Genomic DNA, 13,519 nt, shown 5'->3' with positions numbered 1-13,519 from the left:
GCTGCTCAAGCCCTGACTCATTCAGAAAAGCATATTTTAGCTAAATTTTTCAAAAAGGACGGTTTTCTGTCACAAGTGTGCGTGATGGGGGGATCCTAGTCAGCAGCAGCAGCGTGGGGCAGAGCTGCAGGTGGAAAGCAGGGCAGGACATGGCCCCACAGAGCCAGGGCAGCCCCTCACCTGGCTTTGCCACCCTTTCCCAGCCCCAGCTCCTGCAGGAACTGCTCCTCCTTCTCCTACAGAAAGGAAATTCTCCCTCCAACCAGCCCTGCTCACCCAGCACTGGGCAGAGGCTTCAGCCACCCCCGAGGGGCTCCTGCACAGATGGGATTCAGACCCTACTTCAAAGCCCCAAGCATGATCCCACCAGGCTCCTGTCCCAGCTGGAGCCCAGGTTTCACACCTGATCCAAGGGCAACACCCCGGGTTTCACACCTCTTATAAGGGGAATATCCCAGTGTCTGCATGCAGGGGCTGTGCCCCACCGCAGGTTTGTTTTCATGGCCTCCCCTTCCCCCTACTAATAAGTTTTGTCACTATTTTTAGTGCATTTGATTAGGATAATGAGTGGGAGCTGACTGACAGCTCTTTAAGACGTTGAATGGTTTGTAATTTGTACTTGACAAATACTGGCTGGCAATGATTGCACAGCGGGATGCAGGGGGAAGCTGCAGCCCCAACTCCAGGCTGCAGCACATACAAATAAAGCTGTGCCACGTACACACGTGGTGCCCATGCCCCTGCCACCCAGGCATGCTGTGACACAGGCCACAACAATGATTAGACCAAAAAGAGCCCAAAAAGCCGCTAGAAAAATCTCAATATGCCTCAGCCTGGGGTCAGCCATGTGCCGGGTGCCAGGTGCGCTGATGGGGAAGGGCAGGATCCTGGGTGGATGGACGCACTAGCAACCTCATGCTGACAGATTTGGCTGTTTGGTGGCTGAAGGTGGCTGCTGTGGCAGCAGCCTGGCACTCCCTGGCACATCTGGCACAACCGAGCACTGCCCTGCTGCTCGCTTGGCAGTGGGGCTGCCATCCTCAGCAGCACATCACTGGCACGGCCACAGCCAGGCTCAGACAACGCCAGCACTGCCATCCCCACCCATCTCCGTGTGCTGCTGGCTCTGCCTTTGGGGTCTTCCCGGCCTCCATTCCTCCCTAGACAGGGGGGAGGGTGCCAGGGCTGAGCTCAGCCACGCAACTTGCCCGGGGCAGAGGCCACAGCAAGGAGAGGCCAGCCCAGACCTACCCTCTCCAAAAGCAATTAAAAATGAAGCACACTCGGCTGCACACCTCAGCTCGGATCAGATCACGGTACGCGAGGCAGCGGCATCCCCGGCGCTGGAAATGCCACCTGGACCGCCCAACACCCACGCTCCAGGCTGTCTCCCCCCGGAAATTCACTGGCAAGTTGTGTGGCAGGAAAAGGCTCCATCCTCTGCCCTACCTCCCTGAGGAGAGACGCTCTCGCAGCGAGGGGAAGCGGCAGCTCCCGGGCGAGTCCCGCTTTCCTGCGCCCGGATCACTCAAGGATACAATGGCCGTGGTGCGGGAAGGCTGACAGCGCAGGGGAAGCGATCTTATCGTCGTGTCTTCGCAAAGACACTGACAAAAGACACTGATTGGGAGCAGACAAAACACAGCAGAGGCAGAAACCTTGGGAAATGCCGCGACAAGCTGGGGCTTAACACCAGACACGGAGCTTTGGGGAGGGAAACATCCCTGGCAATGAAGGCACTGTCCTTGGAGCTGCTCCAGAGCCGGGCGCCGAGCAGCGCTGCCGGCAGCACGATGGGGGTGCAGGGGGACAGGGGCTGGGAGCACCAGCACCCAGCCACTGATGGAAGGAGACGAGCTGAGCCGTGTCCTCGGCTCGCAGAGCCCCGCTGAGATTCATCACGGCAACTGTCTCACACCAGACTGAAAAATGAAGCGTGCGGGACGGCGGGCGAGACAAAGCAGCCTGGCGGCACCCAGCCCATGGCAGCCGGCAGCGGGGACGGGGAGCGGCACAGAGCAGCGCTCCCAAACACAGCCAGCCCCTCCATCCCCCTGGCACACAACCAGCCCCCTCCCAGCACGGCCAGCCGGGGCAGATCCCTGCAGGATCAATGGAAGCTGCCTGCAAGGGGGGCATTAAAGCAGAGCTCCCAGACTGGAGGCAGCCAAAGGGCACTTTGCCACCCCCCCGTGTCCCCTGCCTGGGTGGCACGAAGTGGCAGCAGTGCTGCCCCTGCCAGCGTGGCCCCCAGAGAGCAGGGTCAGTGCTGTGGGTGAAGTCCCAGCTTGGTCAGTGCTGCCATTACCATGGCATCGAGGTGGTCTTTTAATCATCGAGGTGTCTTTTAATCATCTTAAGGTGGCACCCTGTCCCCTTCCCCGCTTTGCTCTCTGCTCCCTCCCCACATTTGAGTAGGATGCACAGCCCCGGATATGCTCACAGAACAGTTTCCCCCTCTGTCCCAGGGGATGCTCCTGGTTTTGCCCTTTCCCACGGCAAGCATCCCAGCTGGGGGCCAGCGAGCAGCAGCACAGCCCCCAGTGCTTTTGGGACAGCAGGCTCAGCCCACCATCCCCTCTGCCACCCGAATACAGTCACCGTGTCCAGCCAGTGACAACCCCTGTCCCCTGTCCATGCCATCAGGCTGTGCTCAGTACAGGACAGGGAACACAGGCTCATCTCTGCCAGGCTGGGACCAGCCTGACTGCAAGGAGTCCCAGGAGCTGTGAAAAGGGGGAGCTGCTGCCCCAGCCCTGCAAGTGGGGTGTGATGCTGCAGACCCTGTCCCTGACTGGCTGAAGCAGTGAGGACACGTCTGGCTTGTGCCTGCAGCCCTCCTCCTCCACAAGGACACTCATTTCTCACCTGCACTGATTCCTAAAACAGGAGGAACAATGCAGGGATGCTCGTTTAATCTCTCAGCTCCTACCAGGAACAGCCACAGGCAGGTGTCCCCAGTCCTGATCTCTGCTTCACCCAGTAACAGCATGATGAAGGCATCTGAGCCAAGGCAGTGCAGCCTTTCCCTGGCTCCCCCAGCTGATGGAGAGCTCTTCCAGATGAAAGAATGGCTGCAGTAGGGAGGGCAGTACAGCTGCTGTGCAGGGGCCCAGCTACACACTCCCCACAGATATAAGTCCCAACTCCTCCTCTCTGGCCCTGTCAACTCCCATTAATATTAAGACCATCTTAATTAAAGCTCCACAGCCCAAGACAGCAGAGGCCAGTGTGTCACAAAAGGGGAAAGGATAATTAGATCAACCATCCAAATTCACTCCCCCTAAGCATGGGGGAGAGCACAGTCAGGAGCAATGCAAAATGCCTCTGAAAGACATGTCAAAACAGGGAGTTTGAAAGACCAAAACAAACCCTGAGAAGCACACAAGTACATTCTGGATGTTCATCTGGCCAAGAAACTGGGAAACTCCAAGCAAGCACACTGGGAGCACGTAAGGAGCTTGAGCTCTCCCAGCCATCACAGGGCCAGCTCCTCCACAAGCAGATTTTGGTTTGTTGGGGTGATGGGCAGTGGCTCTGCCAACATCAGTGGCACAGAGAGCTGCAGGCTGTGCCCCCCCCTACCCCCACAGCACCCCAAAACCAGGCAAAGACAGGGGCATCCTGACACTGGGCACCCCCAAGCACCACCCTGCATAAGGCTGGCAGAGAAAGCCACAAGCTTTATCTCCCTGAAACAATGCGAGCAGCTGGATGCAGGAAGCGGAATGTGCTGCAAGTTGTGCTTGCTGCTGCTGAGCTGAGCACTCAGTTTTAAGCCTTTGCTCCACTGAGAGGTGTGAGAAGGGAAGGTGGCCTTTGCCACACCTTGTCACATCCCTGTCACTGCGCTGCAGCAGGCCTGGGGACCAGCAGGGACCATCTTTGGATCTGTGAGCGTGCATCCGTTCTGCACTGTGAGGGTGTCCAACAATTACAGAAGGGAAAACAAAGCTTTCTCACCCTGAGGGTGGTCCAGCACAGGAACAGGGACTGGAGGGGTGGTGGGATCCCCAGCAGGAGCTGCTCAGAGCTGGCTGGGTGCTGTGCAGCCTGACTGTGCTCCGGGTCAGAGCAGGGATGCCTCCCAGTACCTCCCAGCCTGACTCAAGCCTGCACTTCCAGCATTCCCATCAGGACACCAGCCAAAGCCAGGAATTGCCCAACCACCTCCAGCAAATGCCTTCCAAAGCACACAAAGCCCTTGGCCTACATTAACCTGAGCTGGCTTCTCCCAGGCAGGTGATGAGGGCACCGCTCTCCTCTGCCAAGTCCAGGAGAAGGAAACTGAAAGGAAATGCTTCCAAGGGCAGGAGTGCCCGTGGGGCTGGGAAGAGACAATGCTGGGCAGGGAAACTCTGATGTCGAGCTGGAATGGCACAAGGAGCTGGAGCTCTTGGCCACCAGGACTGCCTGGAGCCATGGGGCAATGCTTCCCCAAAAGAGCCCTGTGGCTCAGCACTCCTCAAAATGTGCCCTTTTAACACTGGCCCCTGGGCATGCTGGCACCTCTGAGCTCCCACTGCCAGCCACTTAATTCTCCAGTTTCCCCGTGGCCCATCACAGCCCTGCTGTTCCCATCCAGGCAAAGAACCAGGACAAGGGACTGGCCCCACTGGAGGGGGTGATGGAGACCTGGTGACACGAGCTGGCCCTTGGAGGAGGAGGGGTGATTTCTGTTCCCCATTTCTGCAGTGCCTCTCCCTGCACAGGCAGCCTCAGGCTCCAGGAAATGTGGTTTCCTTCTGCTTTCTGGAAGTGAACATCCACCCCGGGGCTCTGGGGGACGGCTGTGGCAGCACCCAGCCCACCCCGTGCCCTGCCCGGCTCCTGGGGAAGGGGCAGGTGGCAGCAGGAGGCTGCTGTGACTCACAGGTGTCTCAGATCCGGACAAAACAGCGGTGCCACCTGCGTCTGCGTGGCTGCAGGGCTGACACACCCATTCTGACCCGGGCGAGACAGCAGCGCAGGCAGGCGGCAGATCTCCAGGGCAGGGGGAGGAAGGGGGCAAGGAACGCAGGAGGCAGAAAAGCTCCACATCTGAGCAAGTTACAACCACCCCTGGCCACGCTGGCGTCACTGCTAAAACATTTCCACTTTCAGAGAAACCAGCCCATCCAGTCCAGCCAGGCAAGGATCTCCCAGGGCTCCGCTGGCCCTCCAGGAGCAGAGCCACAGCCCCATCAGCCCTGCTGAGGGGTCCTGTAGGACCCTCATGGCAGGAAACCTCCCACAGCCCTCCTGACATGGAACAGGAACTGAAACACTCATGGGGAAAAGAGGGAAAATGCGGGGAGGGTATGTGGATATGTGCACCCTTGACACAACCCATGGAGCTGGGAATTGCCCCTCTCCCAGCTGGAGCCACAGGCAGGACACATGCTGGGGTTCACTGCAATGGGAGGGGATGAAGGACAAGCCCAGCAGAGGCCAAGGCTCTTCTGTCACAGATTTCAAACATATCCCACTTTGCAGACCCCTGAACATTTTCAAATAAATAAGCAGGATCCCACAGTGCAAATTTCTCAAATGTATGCTGATAATTTTCCTGGGTTACTTTGGACTTTGGGGCATATGCCCAACACAAGCCTCATGCTCTGGGGAACCGTGGGCCCCATGCTACATGTGGCTGCAGGTCAGGGCTGGATGATCAGGGTCAGCCTCCAGCAGTGCACACTCGACTCCTTTCACCTCTGTGGGCATGGATGGGACTGGGAGCAGGTCCCGTATGAGTGATCACAGCATGGACTGTGGCTCTGGCCTTGGAACACCCAGGACATCCCTGGCAACAGAGCCCTGAGAGATGCTGGTCCCCACAGCCACTCCCATCTGCACCACCAAAACAAAGCATGGCTCAGGATGTGTCAGAGGAAGCAACCAGGGAGGGTCCTGAGGGGCAAAGGGAGATCAGCCAGCCCCAAAAAGCTTTTCCAAGCCCAAAATGCTGCGTTGGATTGCCAGCTGCTCCCGGGGTGAGTGGGATGCTCATGCCAGAGAGGATCCAGCTGGGAGGTGCAGCCCCTGATGGTGCTCACTATCAACAACCTGAGCAGATGAAAAACAAAGAAAAATGCTGAGCTGGTGTCTTTTATCCCTGTCACTCCTGGAGCAGAGCTGGGCTCTGCACACCCCTGGCACAGCTCTGCAGTTGTGGTGGGGAGCAGAGATGGACTATGGGCAAGGTGGATGTGACCAGGGACACGTGGACCTTGCACCCTCCCATGGCATCTCTCCAGCCCTCGCTTGTGCTGCTCATCCTACAGGGACAGACTGAAGGGATGCAGGGACAAAGAGATGAAGGGCTTCTCCTCTGCTTCCCATCACCTGTGGCTCACAGTGCCTTCAGCACAGCCCTCCTGGCCCACAGCATGGGGAGAGAGCTGTGCCCATCCCCAAATCCCCCAGAGGGCTCAGGTGAGCGTGCACACACACGTGCACACCCCACACACACCTGCACCTGTGCAGGCAGCCAGGTGGGCAGGCAGCTGCCCTCCTTGCCCAGCCCCAGCCACACACACTGGTCCCAGCAGCCTGAGCCTTCCCACCCCGCACTTCTGAGCTCAGCTGCTCACGGCACTGGAGCACGGAACTCACCCTGGTCACAGTGACTCCTGCAGCTACATCTGCACCCTGCCTGATCCCGTGCCACTCCCCTGCCTGATGCAGCAGGCTGCTCACTGGAAGCTCCCTCCTGCTGTCCCAAGGATTCCCAATCCCTTTCCAGCACAGCAGGGCCCCAGCAGCACTTGCCCCATGGGCAGGGGAAGGAAAGGGCCCATCTGAGCAGGGAGTGACTCCAAGAGCCTTTCTGTGTAGTTTTTTTTTGCATAAGTCAGCAAGCACATGCTTCAGCCCGGGAACATCGGAAGCCCAGGGAGAGCACTGCCCGACCTCGCTGCTGCTGGCACTGGCTGCAGCTGAGGATGAGGATGAGGAAGGTGCTTGTGCTTCTTGAAGATCAGATTCTATTTGCCCTGCCTAAGGGGAGGCTTTACCCGTGGTGTGTGCATGGGGTAGGGCAGTGCAACTGGGGCTGGGAGAAGGGGAAACTGAGGCACACACTGTGTAAAACCTCACCAACTCCAATGACAACTTCTCCTCAGGTGCTCCTGGGGGAAACTGAGGAATGCAGTGGGAAAGTGGAGAAGTGAAACCCAGGCACAGTGCTACACCTCCAACCCCAAATTACTGCAAAAGCGTGCCCCGAGGTGAGATATTTTTAGGATCAATTTAGCACTGACCTGACCCTCTCATGCTGCCCCCAAACTGGTGTGTGGTGTGGGAGTGGGACACATTGCTCAGGACAGGCTGGACTTGTTAACCTCTCCCATGGTGGAGGGGGCAATGCAGCAATGGGTCTTTTTTACCCTCATTGACCAGGTTTTTGGTGGCCAAGGCTGCCAAGCACACTCAGGAAGGATGGGAGAAGCTGCCCTGGGTGGAAGTTATTGCACAGCATACAGTCAAGTTTCCATCCATCCATCCATCCATCCATCCATCCATTCTCAGCACAGGGGGCTCAGGGCCAGCCGAAACCTCACGGTCACAGGAGTGAGACCACAACAGGTCAGGCATGGGCTGGGAAACTCAGGGCCAGCCTGTGAGTCTTGCAGCACAGGGAAAGAACCACAGCACAGCCCAAGTTCCAAGGATTCCTTCTTGGCTGCAAAACCCAAAGCCATCCCAGTGCCCTCCTGGCATGGGGCCATGGCTGTGAGGTGAGGGCAGGCTTGCTATGCATGGGCCCCATTCCTTATCTTTTTACTTTAAACACCCAGGCAGTTCTGTTCTCCACATGTCTCCAGACAAGCCCACCAACCCCACATGCCATCCTATGGATATTTCAGATGCTGCATGTCCACTGAGACTACGTGGTGTCAAGGGGCAGATTTGTTTAAGGGCTGAGTTAAAATCAATGACCAGTCCCACCCTGCCCAGCAGCCGATGCCCCCGGCAGCCTGGCCAGCCCCCAGCCCTCAAGAACCCCTCCCTGCTCCCAGTGAGAGCAGCCAGCAGATCCATAGCCTGAAGGGAAGTCAGCGCAACACGCAGATTTGCAGGTCCGGGTTCCTGGCCCAGGTTCAAACCACATTTGTTCCTGAAATCTGTTTCAGGGTTTTCTTTGCAAAGCGTGCGTGTGCAGAGCCATGTGCACAGCGGCACCAGCTCCCAACACAGCCGGTGCCAAGGTCACTGTGCCAGCCTGGGACCGAGCTGCGGGCCTGGGTGCCCCTCCTAAGCACACTCTGGGCAAGTCTGGAACTAGATGATCAGGGGAACTGGAACTAGATGAGCTTTAAGGTTCCTTACATCCCAAACCATCCCACGATTCTGTGATGTACTGGACTATCTCCCAGTGTGCTGCCAATTAAGTGAAGAGGAACCAAAGGCTTTAAAACAGCCCCGTGACACGGCGTGTTTTCTGCTGATGGGTGGAAACTTCAGCAAGACACGAGCCCTGGGGAGCTGGACTGCACCACCCACAGCTACAGGCAGTCAGGAAGAGCAGCTTGGACTGGAAACAGTGACAATCCACACTCCTGTCCCAGGAACAGCTATGCATGGATGGTTATTTCCATCCACAGGACCGAGCTGCTCTCCAGGCATGGGACTGAAGGGCTCCCCTCTGCAGGGAGGTGCAGGGGCGTGCTGCTGTGTGACAGGGCTGTTTCCGATGGGATGCACGCTGGACACATCTCCAGGCGGGCTTTGGGGCGAGATGCGGAAGTGAGCTCAGATGGGAAATTGTTCCAAGAGATAAAGAAACAAGTTGGAAACCGAGCTGCAAAACAGACAGCACAGGAAACAATAGCACTTCAGATAGGCTTTCCAATTTCCCACAGCCGTGCCAGGAGTCCAGTGCTTTGTCCCAGGGATGCTCATGGGTTCCCCCCTGCTTAGACATGCAGGGAGGAGGTGCAGGCTGCTTGCTCGCTCCTACCTCTTCTCTTTCATGATCTTACAGGCATTCGCTGGTTGTTTAAATGAGAGGTTGGGGACCAAGTCCTTCAGGTCTCATTAAATAAGAGTTTAGCTCTGTGATGACTTCAAAGGCCAGGCAGGATCCCACACCAGTAACAGGGAGAGGCAGATGGGATTTCGAAGGTGTGGGAGCCCCATGGTCCATCCCCTGCTTGCCTCAGTGAGTCCAGTGAAATGATGCTGCTTTGCAGGAGCTGCCAGTGCTGCTAAAGGCCATCCCTGTCTCAGGTTTGCTGATGTCCCCTCGTGCCACCAAGGCAGAAAAGGACCCTCTTGTCTTTGCAGCAGAGCCTCCACACTGGTTGGTCACCACAGCGCTCCCCTGCTCCCCAGCCAGGGGCTGGGATGGCCCTTTCTGCCTCCCCCTGGAACCTCCCTGATTTTCCATCACTCTGGCACAAAGTCATTAAAGGGCAGAGCTATCATTAGGGCATCTCCATCACACAGGGAGCACTGCAAGGCCACTAACGATCGAGACAGGGAACATTGGACTTCCCTTCGCTGCTGCTGCTGTGTAGCCCATAAACAACCCTGTCTTGGGCTGTTTTGGTGAAGCCAGGAGGTGTTTAGAGGAGCCCCTGCCCTGCTGCTCCCAGGTCAAAGCTTGGAAGTGAGAATTGACCCTCGATCTCCTAAGCAAAGGTGTTCCTTCCTGATATATAAGCATTAACTGGCTAATGATTACAGAGACACAGAACACAAGCCTCAGCTCAGACACTGAGTGCCACGGTTTTGCTGTGGGTGGATCTGGAGCCAGCCGAAGCTGATGGCTTAGCACAGGTAAGCCAGGATCAAACTCTATGGCAAAGGTGGCAGGAGCAGCCCAACAGTTAAAATGACAGAAAGGATATTGCTTTAAAGTGCAAGATTGCTGATGTCTTCCTCCCCATCACCTTCCTCATGCCTTCCTCATGCCTCCTGACTGTCTGAGCAACACCTGCTGCACAGGGGGCCTGGGCACATGTTGAGCCACTGGGTCCTGAGAGGCATCTCCAAGTCTGGCAGGGACAAAAGGATTCCCATCACTAATGGCTGGATCTTGGGAAGGTTTGTCACGACTCGGTTCTTGCACTGGTCATGCTGGCAGTGGGTATCTCCTTGGCTGAGAGGAGAGCAACAAAGATCCCCAGCACCTCCTCCTCTGAGAGCACCAGTCAGGCAGGAGAAAGAAAAACCAAGTCTTTGTTACCATCTTTGTTCAGTTTCATAGAGTGCTGCTGGATATGTGCTGTCCTGTCCCTGTCCCTGCTGCACAGGCAGGAGCTCACCTCAGGGAGCCCTGTGCTCTGCACCCTCCACTGTCCCCAGCTCCTAATGCCCCTGTCTTGAGGGACCCCTGGCTGCATGTCACATCATGTCCCTTCCATTGCATCACTTCTGGGGAGCCAGGAGGACAGGCCATGGCACACACAGGGCCCGCACCGCCCCGCACCGGGCCGGGCTCAGCGCTGCGCCGCCGGCAGCAGCATCGCGCAGCGCCGCGGCCCCGGCGCGCTGGTGCCTCGCCCGCCCCCGCTCACCCCTTCTGCGGGGCGGGGGGGAGCACCACGGGGAGGGGAAAATAAAAAAAATTGAAAAAAAAAAAAAAAAAAAGAGAGTAATATGGCAGCAAACCGGAAACGGAGGATGGGGGAAAAGGCAGCAGCAGCCCCTCCCCTCCCTCCGTGGCTTTTTTTTTTTTTTTTTTTTTATCTGCCGGCGCGTCCCGGCCCGCGGCGGGGGAAGCGCCTGGCTGTGCCGGGGACACGCGTGGGAGCGGCGGCCGCGGTCCTCGGGGCGCGTCGCCCCTCGGGTGAGGGGCTGGGGGTGCTCCCACCCGAGCCCGGCGCTGCTCGTCCCGGCGGGCTGGCTTGGTGTGGTACCTGGAAGCCGGAGCTGGTGACACAAAAGTGATTTTCAGGAGGCTGGGTTGCGGTTCGCTTTATTCAACTGCTCTAACACACGGCGAATTGCAGGGAAATGCTGTTTTGTCAGGTTCTGTTCCTCCCCATCCCCAGGAGGGACACCTCGCCTTCCCAGAGGACTGCAACCCACGTTCCCCCTTCTGTGAAGTCGGAAGGAGGCAAAACTTCAGATGGAAAAGCAGGCAAAGATAAACCTCGTCCTGTGCCTCCCTGGGAACCCGGGAACTTCGTGGGGCCCCTTTGGAGGCAGCGCAGGCACTCAGCGGTGTCTGTGCTCCGCCGGGGCATCCATTCCATTTAGGGGTTAACACCTCCCACCCAGCTCGGCCCTGAAGTCGGTACCGAATCCAAAACAAGGCAGAGTGGAGCTGCGGGTGTTCCTGGGGGCCCCAGTCCCCAGCTGGCAGCATCACCCCTCAGTTGTGTGTGCCCCTGAGTTCCACTCAGGCAGGTGGGCACACGGGAACAGTTCCACCCGTCGTTCCCCTTGCTCCTCAGCACCCTCCCCTTGCAGCAGGAGGTGGGAAATGCCCAGCTTTGCCCTGGCACCGAGCAGTGCCGGGGTGCACACACGGGCTCAGCCGGGTGCCCCGATGCCTGCACCCAGCCCGTCGGGGCTGCCCGACCAGCTCAGCGGCGCTGGCAGCCCTCCCACCTCCCCCACTGGCGATCCATTGAAGTGCTCGCTGTCACGTTATCCTCCAGGAAGAAAGGGGGTGAAGCAGTCCACTCCTTAAACCCACATTTAGCTCTTTTATGCGGCACGCTCGGCTGCTGGCCAGCTGCAGTGACCCTTGCGTTTCCACAGCCAGCACCGCCTCTGCCCTCCTTGCCACCCCTCCGACCAACCCCGCAGCCACTCCGCGGGGGTTTTCCGAAAACCCTCCTTCCTCTGAGCAAGAGCTGACATCTCAGAAACAATTTGGGAAGTTAACAACTTTTAAAGAACTATGTGGTGGAGTTTTTCTTTCTGTTTCCCACTCCTTCCCCCCCCCCTTTGTTACCATCTTTGTTCAGTTTCATAGAGTGCTGCTGGATATGTGCTGTCCTGTCCCTGTCCCTGCTGCACAGGCAGGAGCTCACCTCAGGGAGCCCTGTGCTCTGCACCCTCCACTGTCCCCAGCTCCTAATGCCCCTGTCTTGAGGGACCCCTGGCTGCATGTCACATCATGTCCCTTCCATTGCATCACTTCTGGGGAGCCAGGAGGACAGGCCATGGCACACACAGGGCAGCACAACCTGCTCCCTGCCACCTACAACCCTCACTGCTGCTCACCATCTCTGGGACCGGGACCAGGACCACAGTCACCTCCTGGCACCAAGTGCAGGGCTGAGCCCTGGCACACCACAGCAGCCACTGGGGTGAGGAAGGACCAGGGAGGAGTGCACTGTGCAGGGCCAGCAAAACACAGGGAGGTGGAGCAGATCCCAACTCAGTCCAGCAGGTCTCACACGAGGCTGCACAGCTCACTGACATGATGCCCAGCACCAGAGAGCACCATGACAGGATCGGTGCCACAAGATGCCAGCCCCTACCACACCTGTCCCCATGCACACAGCCCTGTGCAGCAGCCCCAGCCCTGCAGGCTGCCTCCTGTGTCCATCCCAAGTGGCCCCAGGATGCAGCACAGCCTGTCTGGGCAGTAAGCAGGATAAAACCTTATCCTGACCCCAGAGCGGCTCAGGGCAAAACCCACGATGCTCTTCCATGGCACTGGGGACTGCGACAGTGGGGACACACCACTGCCACCACTTGCAGCCACACACGGGGGTTGGATCGCCCAGGCTGCAACGGGGAACTTCCCGACTGGATGAAGTCTTAAATCGGAGAAGCCGAGGCTCTGCAGCCCCCCAGCAGCTGAGCCAGCCGGGCACGGCAAGGGGCACGGCGAGGGGCACGGCTTGCCAGGTCCATCCAGGCTGGACACTGGCCCCAGAATCACCGGTGAACAAACACAACAAGGGAAGCGGATCACGAGACATCAAAGCAGGGGGGCGATGAATATTTCATGTCCTGGCCTACATACAGCCCGGCTGTCCCCGCCCTGCGCTCCCGGGGATCCCCCACAGCCCCTGAGCACAACAAAGGGGAGTTGCAGGCAGGCGGGGCCGCCCCGCCGGACCCCCCGCGCCCCCAGCTCTGCCCCGCCAGGCAGTGACACCCCCAGCCGGACCCACGGCTGACCCACCAGACCTTGTGCATCGCGCTGGACCCACAGCCGCCCCACCGACACCCCGTGCCAGCCCGCCAGCATCCTTGTGGGGACCCGCCGCCAGCCCTCCAGGCTGCGGTATCCCACGCTGCCGGACCCACAGCTGCCCCACGGCAGCCTGGGCACGCTCGGCTGGAGCCATCGCCTCCTTGCCGAACTGCCAGCATCCCCGATCGGACCCCCAACCCGCTCCCGCCACCGCGGGCATTTCCCCGCCGACCCGCCGGACTCTGCGGACATCCCACTGCGGGCATCCCCCCGCCGGTCCCCACTGCGGACATCCCCCGCCGGACCCCACGGCCGGACCCGGGACATCCCCCGCCGGATCCAGTGCCGGACCGCGGGCACCCCCGGCCGGAGCCCGCAGCCGGTCCGTGGGACCCCCGCCCGCCCCGCAGCGGGGCAGCCCCGCCGCCGCCG

The sequence above is a fragment of the Pyrgilauda ruficollis genome, unplaced genomic scaffold (genome assembly GCF_017590135.1).
Source record: "Pyrgilauda ruficollis isolate IOZ18807 unplaced genomic scaffold, ASM1759013v1 scaffold46, whole genome shotgun sequence".
In the NCBI taxonomy this organism is placed as follows: Eukaryota; Metazoa; Chordata; class Aves; order Passeriformes; family Passeridae; genus Pyrgilauda; species Pyrgilauda ruficollis.
This window is presented reverse-complemented; position numbering follows the sequence as displayed.